The 13,024-nt window shown below is 39.4% G+C and overlaps 1 protein-coding gene across 2 annotated transcripts in view; it reads left to right on the forward strand.

Annotated features, from left to right (window-relative positions):
* Window positions 1–241: 241 nt before the first annotated feature.
* The window catches only part of FBXL4 (F-box and leucine rich repeat protein 4), a 146,172-nt gene continuing 133,389 nt past the window's right edge, over window positions 242–13,024 (forward strand). The window contains exon 1 of one of the 2 annotated variants that reach the window (XM_036769162.1): window positions 242–464. The gene's annotated coding sequence lies outside the window, so the exon portion shown is untranslated. The remainder of the gene's footprint in view (window positions 465–13,024) is intronic. The other variant, XM_036769163.1, reaches the window with a different exon arrangement.

The following is a 13,024-nucleotide window of genomic DNA, read 5'->3' on the forward strand; positions in this document are numbered from 1 at the left end:
CTCCCCTGGGTCCCTCGCCCTGAGGAAAGAGAAGGCGACGCACTGCGTCACGCCACGCCTGCGCCTCCTCCTGGGCACCTCAGTACGCGGGGGCGCGCTCTTCTCTCCAAATCACTCTCCAGCTCCCCAGGCTCCTCTCCTCCCTCGTCCCGCGAGTGCCCCGTGCGCGCGCGCGCTCTCCCACCGCCCCGCCCCCACCCTCTCCGCTCCCCTCCCCCGTGGCCGTCTTCGCGCAGGGGCTGAGCCCGTGGCCTCGGCCTCTTCTTTCCGGGTTGGAGCTGCTCTTCCTCCGGCCCTTCCGTAGCTGCTGTCACGCTCAAGGATCGGGGCCTGGTCACCCTTTGCCCCACCCCACCCTTCACTCCATGGGAGCCGGCTCCTCCCCGCTCCGTTGGGCCGGGCTGCGTCGCCGGTGAAGCTCCACCGAGAGGGAGCCGAGCCACTTTTCGGAACTCCCCAGCCCGGTACCGTCCTTTATTTACTTTTCTCTCCTCCAGTCCCAGTCCCCGGGGCCCCTCCTTCCTCGAGGCGGGGCCGGGGCCAGGGCGGAGCTCCCGGTCCGCGCGGAGCCGCCCGCCTGCTGGGGCAGCGCCTCGCTGGGGTACACCCTCCTGCGTGTAGCTGCGCGCGCAGAGAGACGCCCTCCTTCCCCTCCCCCTTCCCTCCCGCTCCCGGGGAGATCCTGACTTCCCTTTCCCCAGCCCAAGTCTTCTCTTTACCTACACTGCTTCGCGTTTCTCTGCTCTTTATTTAGGAGGGAAGGGGGTCTTATGGAACCGGGGTGCGATTGGTTGAGATCTGCGTCTTCCATCTCAAACTCTTGGTAATGGCTCTGACGGTGTGTCTCGCTTTACATCGGTGCACGAAGTAGGACCCAGGCTAGCGAAATGGGTGGGTAGAGCCTGGCGCTTCCCTGCAGGCAATACCGCTCTTTGCGTACAGGGGGCGCGAGCGAGCGCTGAGCTGCATAACCGGGTGCTGTCCCGAATACTCTGAGTTGGGTGGCTTGACTTTTCCTGGTGGTTTCTCTAGTTCAGGGGTTCTTAGTCTGGGGTCCGTGAGCTTTCAAATACATATATGTGTGTATATGTATATATACACATATTTACACTCGTGTATGTATAATATACACACATTTAAATAAATACATATATTTATTTTGTATATGAACTTTATGTGTATACCTTAAAATATGTGTAAGTATACATATTTGATTATTTGCATATATTTAAATACATATATAACTAAAAGTCCACGGACCCCACATATATGTGTGTATGTCTATATGTCAGTAAATAGTCAATAATAGTAAATAAACATTAAGCCTCTACTGTGGCAGACGCTGTGCTAAGCCTTAAGGATAGAAGTACAAATACACTAAAAACAAACACAATTCTTGCCGTCAAAGAATTTACAGTCTAATGAAGAAGCTTACAGTCTAAAGAAGATATGTATGTCTGTGCACTAGACCCCAGGTGGACTTACACTATGTACCCTCCTATCTGTCTTTAATATATACTATATATTGATAACCATCTCAGTATAATTTATTTCCTTTGTAATCTTATGTTAGTAAGCGTTTATTAACATCTGCTATATGCCAGACACTGCGCTAAGCTCTCAGGATACAAAGAAAGGCAAAAGACAGTCCCTGCTCTTCAGGAGCCCAGTCTAATGGGGGAGACAGCATTCAAATTATAAATACATACATATATGCATATACACACATACATGCATATACATACATATATACAGACAAGATAAATTGGAGATAATAAAGGAAAACATTACCATTAAGAGGGATTAGGAAAGACTTCTCATAGAAGATGGGGATTTAGCTGAGACTTGAAGGAAACTAGGGAAGCCAGGAGGTGGAGATGAGTAAAGAGAGTATGCCTATTAAAAAACATGAGAAGGGGTCCACAGGCATCACTAGACTGCCAAGTGGTCTGGCTGCCCTCTGCCTTCCCCTTGGAATGCACTCCCTTCTGTTGAGCTCCCTCTCCTACATGACACCTGTCTCTCAGTTATTTGATACACTGTTTATTTTTTGTATTTATTTATCCAGGGTGTCCCAAAAGGCTTAGTGCATTTTCAGCTTACTAGCTTGATTTAAGCTTACTAGTTTACTAGCTTAAATGCACTAAGACTTTGGGACTCCCTGGGTGTGTACATATTATTTCTCCATATCACATGTAACATACTTGAGAACAGGGAATGTTTCTTTGCTTTTTTATCCTTAAAAAAAATCCTTGTAGCTTAGTACAGTGCCTGACACTTAGTAGATGCTTAATAACATCCTAATTGATTGATTCTGTGCTAAATTTGGAGTCATTGGACCTGGATTCAAATCCTGACTTAGCCAATTTACTGCCTTTATGCCTTTGGGCAGGTTACTTTCCTGTTTTTGGGAAGTGCAAAATGAGGGGGTTGGAGTAGATGACTTCTAATTTCCCTTGGACCTCCTCCACGCCACCCCAGTCATTAACTTTTTCTCTTTCTCTCACATTATTGCTGTACTGATTAGTTGTTGACTTGTTACTCTGTACCTGGCCAATTTCTGCTTAGATCTAATGTGACTGTATTCACCCACTGGGATGGTATGATGGGATATATTCAATGTGGTAGTAATAGATTTTTTATTAGAATGTTTTCAAATACTCTCTTTGCTACAAAGCCTCAGGATGCATTAACTTAATTAAAATGTACAAATAATCAAAATGTTAAAAGTATATAAACATTTTGTTCATATGGTTACAGTAGCATAAAAAAATCTTACTTTATACCTGCCTAGAATTAGGTTAAGGAAGGTACTCTAATATTTTGAAGTGTAAATGGGGGAATTACTATCTCAGCTTCTTTGAGCATGCCTAAGAAAAATGAGGTTCTCTTAAATATTGTTGGTTTGTCTACAACCTAACTGCCTTGAAAATAGGCAAGTGAATACTTTTTAACTTACTCAGTGCATGTTTCTAGCTTAGTATTCTAAGTATTCTTAGTATTCATGCCATCACTTTTTACTCGTCAGAAGAGAGTTTTCTGGATTCATCAGTGCCCTTGCAGTCATTTTGCTTGCACTTTAAGACAGTTAAACTTTTGTGTGTGTATGTCTGAGTTCCCATAGCCACTAGCTTAAATTTCCGTTTTGCCTTCCTCTCTGCTCTTCTTTACTCTCCTCTGCTAATACAGACAAGTCAGCTAGATATCAGATGGTAACTCATTTTATTATGTCCGTGACTACATTAATGTAACTGAGACCCAGATTATAGGAATCTTACTATCACATTTAACTCTTAAATAGACAATTTCCCACATACAATGATTTACTATCCTTCATAATAATGCTCTTAGTAGTACTCCAGATTTTAATAGCCATAGCAAAACACATTCTATCTGCTCCCAGAACTATTTCTCTGAAGTTAATCATAAGATCATGGTTTTAGGGCTGAGAGGGATCTTAGGGTCCATTGAGCCCAACTTCCTATTGCAGGAAACTGAGGCACAATAAGGGTAAATGATTTGCCCAAGGCCACATTGAACCTAGGTTTTCTTGGCTCTGTGTCTTTTATGCTCCTATCAGAATAACTTTCTTTTTTTTTTTTCCACAATTTCAGCATATTTATTCCCTCATCCATAGAGGATATAGACCTTTTGTCTTCAAGTAGTTGGGATTCAGACCAAAAACCTTTGGCTCCCCATCCTTTACTCATTCTTTTTCACAACACTGTCTGCAATCTGAGATCTGTGTTTTTCACCTGACATGATTCAAGTTCAAGTTGTCTATGATGAGTACTGATATAATTATTTACAGTTCCAACTAGAAGGTTTGTGTAAAACATTGCTTGATATATTTAATCAACTACACAAGGAATATATTTCCTGCTTTTATATTACTTGTGTGCTGACATTGCTCTTGTGTAATAGCCATAAAATTTTTGACTTAAATTTAAATGTACAAGAATTACAGAACAGAATTGGTGTGAACTTTAATTTACTCGATTATTTGAGCACAGTTCAAAATATTTTATGCTTATGTCTTGTAGCTTAGATATCATTGCTTTAAACCAGTGCCATTAAATATAGGAAGTTTTAATAAGATGAATATATAATTTTAATTTTACAGATATGTCATCACTGTGGGCATTTTCTTCATGGTAAAGATTATGTGCCATCCATGCCTTCTTATCTTGTGGGACTTATGTACATATCTTCCCATAAATGCTTCAGTGATACTCTACCCACTCTCCTGGGGACTTTGCTCCGTTTCTCTTGACTTTGTGTAGATATGTATGGATTATTCAGGATGTCTTTCACTCATCCCTGAATCTTGCTGTAGGACCAGGCTAGCTTCTTATTTTAGTCATGTATCTGCAATTATATCCTTGCACAAGTATCTCTTCTATCATAAGCTTTACCACTGCTCTTTGGATGACCTTTCAACTTTAATCTTTCAGTGGCTTTGGTCCATTACTTTTCATTATATACCAACATTAGAAAAATGTTGACATTAAAAAGATGTGCCTTTGTTCTAAGGGAAAGCTTGGGATTGTTAAAAGCACTGTGAAATTTCCCAAATGTGTGGCTATTCCTCTCCTAATCAGTTCTGGACCTAGTTTATTATCCATGTGCAGTATCTGTCCTCATTTTATTTTATCCTTATTTTACAGATGAAGAAATTGAGACTGAGAAGTTAAATAATTTGCCCAGGGTCATGAAACCGGTAAATGTCTGGTAGGACTTAAACTCAGGGATTCCTGTCTACCAGGTCAATACTATATCTGGAAGAACTGTTAGAGTGTTTACCCTTCCTGAATTTTCTTAGGTCACAGGACTAGCTGGTGAGCTGATTGTTTATGAGCCTCTCACTTGGTTTTAGACTCTGTGATCTCTAGTGATCAGAGTCTAATTTCTGTCTTTGGTGACTGAATCAAATTAATAATTTCATTTTGTTCAGCTAACTAAGTGTAAAGTGGAAAAGTTGTATAGCTAATTTTCCTCAACACAGGAGCATAGAAGAGAGAATTACTCCTGAATTCCTGATTACCCAGTTCTAGCTACACCCTTATCTCCACATTTTCGCCCTTTGTCCACTTTGCCTGGAAAAATGGTCATTTGCACATAGTGAGCATTTAATAAATGATTATTGAATTAAATTAGAATGTCCTGCCTCCTCATTGCTGCCTTTCCAAATCCTTATTTTCCCTGAAAGGTTAGTTCAGGCTCTACTTCCTTAGTGAAGACTGTCCTGATTCTTTCAACTGAGGGTGTTCTTTCTCTCTCTTCTAAAATTTTCGTAGAGTTATCTTGGGATCTTTCCAGTTGCCTCTATCCCAACTTATTTTGTATTGTGTTTACATTTGTAGATAAGCTTAGAATGTAAGTTCCTCAAGGGTAGGGACTGTCTCTTTTATCTTTGAATCCCCAGCACTTCCAACTGTGGTTTACATATAATAAACACTTAATAATGTTAAGTTTGTTAAATTGAGTACTGTGGTTATTTGTAGTTTCTTGATCTGTTTGAAATGAGCATTGATAGTTTTACCATTTCATTTAATTGCTTCTTAAACTTGGATGTCTCACAGTGAACTACATAATATTATTATACTAGAAATGTTCTTATTAAGAAGACTAAATATAAATTCTAGAATTCTTTTATTAGGTTGACCTGTCCTTTGTCTTTTAATAGCTGTCACAAATGTATAGCTAACATTTAGATTAAGAAAATTCACAGAATTAGCATGGTCTTAATAGCCAGAGGGAAACATCATTTCTCTCTCTTCAAAGAGTACATCAAAAATTGATACAACCATAATGCCCAGTTTTTAGTATGCTAGTTACTCCTAAATAATTTAATCAATTTGGGATTATTCTAAATTCACATATACTTCTTATCCCAGTAGTTAAGCTGTAACATTTGTCTAATAGACATATGAAGAGTAAATATGATAGGGTACTATTTTTTTTTACCTTATTAGTAAAACCCATCTACTTTTGTGGCTTTTATCACCATAATTCCTTGTAAAATATTATGAGTAGTATTTTTTAAAATATCTGTACATTTCCAGTTACCCCCTGTGATGAGGAGATGTTTCTATATGCTTTTGATCCCCATAGTTGTTCCTTTCTGGTTATGATCATTCTGGAAAGGCACTCTTCTGGGAATCTTAGCAGCTCAGAACTTCTTCATGCCTTCACCTGGAATTGGTCATTATAGATGTGTTGGTAAGCAAAATAGGCTCCTTAGCACTTGGTTCAACAAGTACCCTTGAATAGTTTGGCTTTTGTTCCCTTTGAGTAATTCATTGAGCCTTACTAGGTGCTAAGCCCCAGGCCCCGAACCCTTAGGTGTAAAACCTTAGTGGGTGTGGATTGGCAACTGAGGTGGGGCCCAAGGTGGGGATAACTCCAGGGAGGGCCTAGTTTACATGTCTGGGAGAGCAGAGGCTCTTAGACCAGGTGGGTTTAAGTCCGCCTCTTTGTGACGATTCTAGGTCACATGGGTGAGTCGCATGTGTGACTCACCCCTGATGCTGAAAAAGATATAAAAACCAGGGGATGGCTGTCTGTTCTTTGGAGCTCTCTTACCTACAGCAGTGGTGGCTCGTGACTCTGGGCCAGCCCTTGTTCTGAGCTCCTGGGCTGAACCTAGATGTTGGTAACTATGAATCTGTATTTAGTCTGTCTGTTAATGTTTGTAATTTGCTCTGAAGTTCAGTGTGCTGGCTTTTTCCCCTGAACTAAGGGAATGATATTTGTATGCTGACTTAAAGTAAGCTTGTCAACCCCTTCACCTTGCTTTCCTTATTAAGGCAGATCAAAAGAACCTGTACTGTTGGTAGCTTTCTGGGTGCTGGCTGTGGGTGGATCTTACACCCCACAGGAGCTGCTAGCTGGATTATTGAAACAATAGAATATGCTATTTCCTCTCCCATTTCTCTCTTTTCTCTTGTTTTTCTGCTACATATTAGCTCTATTGAGTTTTAGAGACATTTACTAAAGAAAATTTAGGGCCAAGTGAACTAAGAGGAATTCTTCAGAACTACACAATTTCACATTTTTAGGATTCCTAGTTTCATTTGGTTCTAAATCTTATCTCTTTTCCCTGTACTTGTGTTCATACCTGGCTCTAGATTCCTTTTTCTACATAGATCTTGTTTATTCCATGTAAGAGAGTTTTTCCTCTTTTGTTTGGACATTCTAAACATTATTCCAGACATTTTTTTTTGATATGTAGTAAACAAAAGATTGAGGATTATGTTGCCTAGGATATCTTCCCTCCTGAGTTTGTCAAATTCTTTAAAATTTGTCCTTCATTATCTTCATTCTCTGGCAGAGCCAACTCCTATTAGTTACTTATCTTTCTTCTGGAAACAAGTTTTCTCCATTTGGGGACCTCAGTTTTCCCTTTAGGCTTCATGTTATACTGTAGTCATATCCATCTCTTCTTGGTGACTTCTCTGACTTTTAGCTTTAGAGAAAAAAAGGAACTTTCCTTCCAGGGCCCAAGTTTATATCCTTGATTTCAGACTGTACTGCACTGACTTTGCAGATGCCTCTTTTGACTTCTGCTGGAGTACTTTTTACTTCCCAGCTTCAAGAAAATGAAATTCTAGCCATTGTCTTTTTTTTCTCCTTGGTCCAGAGATGGATTTTTTGTTTTCCAGGCCCCATTTTGGTTTCTTTGTTCTGATCATCCATCTTAAGTATACTCTTTAGTTAGGATCTTAATTTTGGCTGTATTTCTTGAGTGAAATTAGATTTCACACATATTTCACATTTCTTAACTAGGCCTAATCTGAGTATCATAGTCAAATATATTTATGACCAAAGATTGAGAACTACAAAATATAAAGATTCACATGTTAATGAAATATCTTTATTACTTAAAAGTATGTATTTTAATCTGTGTTATTATACGTACAGATACAGTATGCATGTCATGAGAGGAGGTGATGCAACAGAAAAGAGAGAAAGGTGGATTTGAGAAATAAACAGCTCTGTAAAAGGTATCTGAGAATAGGATTATATTTTTGGACTCAGGCTAAAAATATGGAAATGATAGGCTCCTGGCTAGGGATGGATTACATCTAACAAGGACTAGTAAAAAATATACTTACCGGGAATCTTGCAAAACTAATAAAAAAAAACTTTAAATGGAGAAGGAAAGAATAGGAAGAAAACTGACTGCATATATACATCAGAGCAAATATTATAGACAGTATCTGTGGTAGGTACAATATAAGTAGAAAATTAATAATGTAAACTTTTAGAAATTCACGAGAGGCAAAAATCCAAGAAAAGAACTAGCTATAAAAACCCATGGCCTCAGATAACATAAAGTATGCATAAAGTATGAGCGACTAGCAAGGGAGTCAATTTAACATTATAGGTATCACTGAGATTTGATGCGGTGGAACACATTACTAAGAAGCAGAGCCAAGATGGTAGAAAGCAGTGAGTTCTACTCTACAAACTTCTGCAAACAGACCTAGAATATATATGTACCAGACCAAATCCTGATGGGGAAATCCAATGTGGGTCATTTGTCCAGCCCAGCTAGATATAATGAGACAGAGAGTTCTGAAAACATTGGTGGAAAAGTTCAACCAAGAACATGTCATTCCCTAAGTACTTCATTGCCCAGAGAGAGGTTGTATACCAGGGTAAGAAGAGGTTCCAGATCTATACTGGATCACTTCAGTGAAGACAGGTGCCAACCAGCAGCTTTGTTGCTTACTGCCTAATTCTGGATCATAGATCCAGGGGGAACTGAAAAGGGTATCTGTTCCAAGCTGCAGTGTTCCAGGTAGGGAGTCCCTTGGGCTGTGTATGGAGAAATGAGGAAGTTCAGAAGCCAACAATAGCATCAGCAATGGTGTGGCTCAGGCCTCAGGCACAGAGCAGTGTCTCATTTGAAGCATCTAGCCTAACCTGCAGAGGAACAACCAAGGCCAGAATCCCAGACCAAAAATTCTGCCATTCTGAACCAACAGAGCTTTCCAACTAATTGATAGTGGCTGGTTCTAGCAGTGGTCTACTTTTGCACAGACCCAAACTCAGGCCAGGAACTTGCCAAGCTTAGACCAGGGGGATGGTGATCACACTTTGCTCTGGATTAAACTCCTTTGAAAGTACCGAAAGCTTGCAGGTCTGCAGCCTGTCTCTGAGATCCTAGAGTAATACAACACTTAAATACCCTAAGAAAGCAGAAACAGGACAAGCCTAGAACTTTTCCTCCAGAAGTGAGGCATAACAGCCTTAACATCAAGTCCAAAGTCAGGAAATAGGTTGGAAGAATGGACAGACAAAAAGAACAGTGGCAAGGATGCTTAAGACAAATGCAGAAGAAGAAAAATGACACTAAAGCATCTATAAGCAATGTTTCAGAGAAAAACCCAGCTTGGGCACAAACAAAACTAGAATTCCTAGAACAGATGAGAGAAAGAATTGTAAAGTTAATTAACATCTTAGCACAAGAGGTATAAAATGTCCAAGCAACAAACTCCATGAAAATTAGAATGGACCAAATAGAAGCAAATGACTCCATGAGGCAACAAGAAATATTAAAGCAAAGTCAAACAGTTGAAAAAAAATGAAATAAAATGTAAGATATTTTATAGGAAAAACAACCTGGAAAGCAGATCAAGGAAGAAAAAAAAATTAAGAATCACTGGACTATTTGAACACCATGAACAAAATAAAGAGCCTACATTCTTTTCAAGAACTCTTAAAAGAAAATTGCCCAGATCTCTTAGAATTACAGGGCAAAGAACAAATAGAAAGAATGTATTGGGTACTGTCTCAAAAAAAAAAAAAAAACAAACCCCAACAACTCCAAAATGAAAACTCCCAGAAAAATCATAGCCAGAATCTAGAGCTTCTAGGTCAGAGAACAAAATACTGCAAGCAGACAGAAAAACAGTATTCAAGTACAAAGGAGTGGCAGTTTGATTTAGTTGCAATGTGATTAGCAGCCACCACCATAAAGAAGTGTAGAACTTGGAATATAATATACCAGAAGGCAAAGGATATTGGCTTACAGCCAATAACTTGTCTAACAAAACTGAATATAATGGCCTGGGGGAAAATAAAATATAGGATTTCCAAGCATTTCTAGTGAAAAGACCACAGTGCATAGAAACTTTTAAGTTCAAATACAGAAACAAAGAGAAACATAAAAAGGTAAATATGAATGAACAATAACAATATACTAAACAGATAAATTACCTAAAATATAAGATGATGCTTTTTTCTTCTGAACACTATCATCATCAAGGTTCATAGGAGTCCAATTAGACAAAGCCTGGGAGTGGTTGTATTGTATTTTGATGATCTCAAGAAAAGAAAGGAAAGAGAAGGGGAAAAGAAATACTTGGGAAGGGAGGGGATGGAACATTAGGGAAAATTCTCTCATATATACAGGGTATACAAATAGACATCTATACACACAAAGAGGATGTGGAGGGGAGTGGCTAATACATGAACTTCATTCATCTGAACTGGTCAAAAGAAGGAAGAACCCCTAACTGTGATAGGGCTTTAGAAAGATATACCTTTTTCAAAAGGAAGTGGATAGGTAAAAGGGATGTATATGTATGTGTGTGTGTGTTTATTTATATAATGTGGCACCCCCTTTTCATCATGAGTAATCATGGCCAAAAATTAGTTCTCAAATTTCCACATGGTCTCTTAGACTGAGACTGGGCAGGGAATGTCGGTGTATATTTCAGGGTTTGAATCTTCATTGTCTAATCTCCTGTATACATTCTCTTCCCAACCTTCACCCCTCTTTAAAATTTATGTTCTTCAGCAAATTGGCTGGAGTACATTTTGAATTTACATCTATATATCCAATCTAGAACAAGGAGGCTTAAACATTGTTTTTGAATGCTTTCCCCAATTCCCTGGGCTAAGGATTCACAGAAAAAGTCCATGTGACATATCTTATATGGTTTCAAACTTATATGCAGAAAATATAATTGCCCAAATACAATTAGACAACTTCACCGAACAACATTTTATACTGTTTATCAGAGGTTCTGCTCACTTAGCACTTAACAAGGGACAGTCTTGGTGTTCAAAACCTCCTCCCAAAGGCAATAAACAAAAGAAGGAAAAGAAAATTGAGCTGCTTCTGTCGGAGTGAAAGCCTCATTTTCCCTTCAACAATCTTAGAGAATGTGGTGTTCTCTGTATAGGGATTAGGAACCTTGAGTCAATTGGAAGTCACTATCTCACCCTCAGGAATCAGAAGGTAGAAGCATGGTGGAGAGCCTTTGGGTTAATACCAGTAAACGCAAAAACAAAAGTGATATTGTCATTGGAGTATAGATCACTTGTACAAAAAGAGAAAATCTCATGAAATAGGTAAATTCAGGAAACCGCTTTCAAATTGGCAAAGAGAGGCATGATATAATACCAGCAGGGGACTTCAGTTATTTGAAAATAAAGTGAGTGCTTTCTCTCCTTTTCCCCCTCCTCTGTCAGTCAATCAATCCACAGACATTTATTAAATACACTTATACCTGGCATTGTGCTAAGTGCTGGGGATACAAAAAGAGGTAAAAGGCAATCTTTACCTAAACTCAAAGAGTTTACAATTTAACATGAGAAACAACACGTAAGTAAATACATACAAAGCCAGCTACATACAGGATAAATAGGAAATAATAGAGGGAAGACACTAGAATTAAGAGGTGTTGGGGAAGGTTTTCGGTAAAAGAAAGGATTTTAGTTGGGACCTAAAGGAAGTCAGGTAGATCAGTAGGCAAAGGGGAGGAGAGAGAGCATTCTAAGCAGGAGGTATAGCCAGAGAAAATGTCTGGAGCTGAAAGATGAAGTGTCTTGTTTGTGGAACATCCAGATCCCCAGGGAAATTGGATTGAAGAGTATGTGTTGGGGACTAAGGTGTAAGAAGACTGAAAAGTTGGGGAGGGGGAAGCTAGGTTATAAAGGGCATTGACTGCCAAACAGGACATTTTGTGTTTGATCTTGGCGGTATTAGGGAGACACAAAAGATTACTGAATAGGGGAATCATGTGATTAGACCTACATTTTAGGAAAATCATTGTAGTGGCAGAATGGGGGATGAATTAGAATGGGGAGAGAGTTGAGGCAGCCAGACTCACAAGCAGGCTAGTATAATAATTAATATTACAATAAAGGTGATGAGGGCCTGAACTGGAGTGGCAATATTAGAGGAGCAAAGGGAGTGTATTGGAAAGATGTTGCAAAGGTGAAATCTATAGGCATTGGCAACAGGTTGGATACGGGGTGGTGGTAAGAGAGAATGAGGAATCCAAGGTGACTCCTATGTTGTGAGTCGGAGGGACTGGGAGGATGATAATTGCTTTTACAATTAATAGGGAGGGTATATGTGTGGGGAGGAGGTTTAGGAGGAAAGTTAATGAGTTCAGTTTTGGACATGTTGAGTTTATGCTGTCTACTGGTCATCCAGTTGGAGATGTCTAAAAGATATTTGGAGACGTGAAATTGGAGGTCAGCAGAGAGTTTGAAGTAGGATAGGTAGATTTGAGAGGCATCAATTTAGAGATGGTAATTAAATCTATGGGAGCTGATGAGATCACTAAGTGAAGTAAGTAGTTTAGAGGGAGAAAAGAAGAGAGCCCAAGACAGAACTATGAGAGGTGTCTACCTTTGAAGGGCATAATCTGAAAGAGGATCCAGCAAAGGAGACAGAGAAGGAGTGGTCAGATAGGTAGGATGAAAACCAGGAGATAATACTATCCCAAAAATCTAGAGAAAAGAGAGTATCAAGGATACAATATTAAGTGACTGTCAACGTCAAAGACTGCAGAGGTCAGGGAGAATGTGGACAGAAAAAGAGCTGTTGGATTTGGCAACTAAGAGATCATTAGTAACTTTGGAGAATGATTTAGGTGAAATGATAAAGTAGGAGGTTGTATTTTAAGGGGTTAGAAAGTGTGGGAGGAGATAAAGCAGAGGCACCTATTGGAGATGACTTTTTCAAGGAGTTTAGTGGTTAAGAAGCAGAAGAGATAAA

The sequence above is a fragment of the Trichosurus vulpecula genome, chromosome 7 (assembly GCF_011100635.1).
Source record: "Trichosurus vulpecula isolate mTriVul1 chromosome 7, mTriVul1.pri, whole genome shotgun sequence".
NCBI classification, from domain to species: Eukaryota; Metazoa; Chordata; class Mammalia; order Diprotodontia; family Phalangeridae; genus Trichosurus; species Trichosurus vulpecula.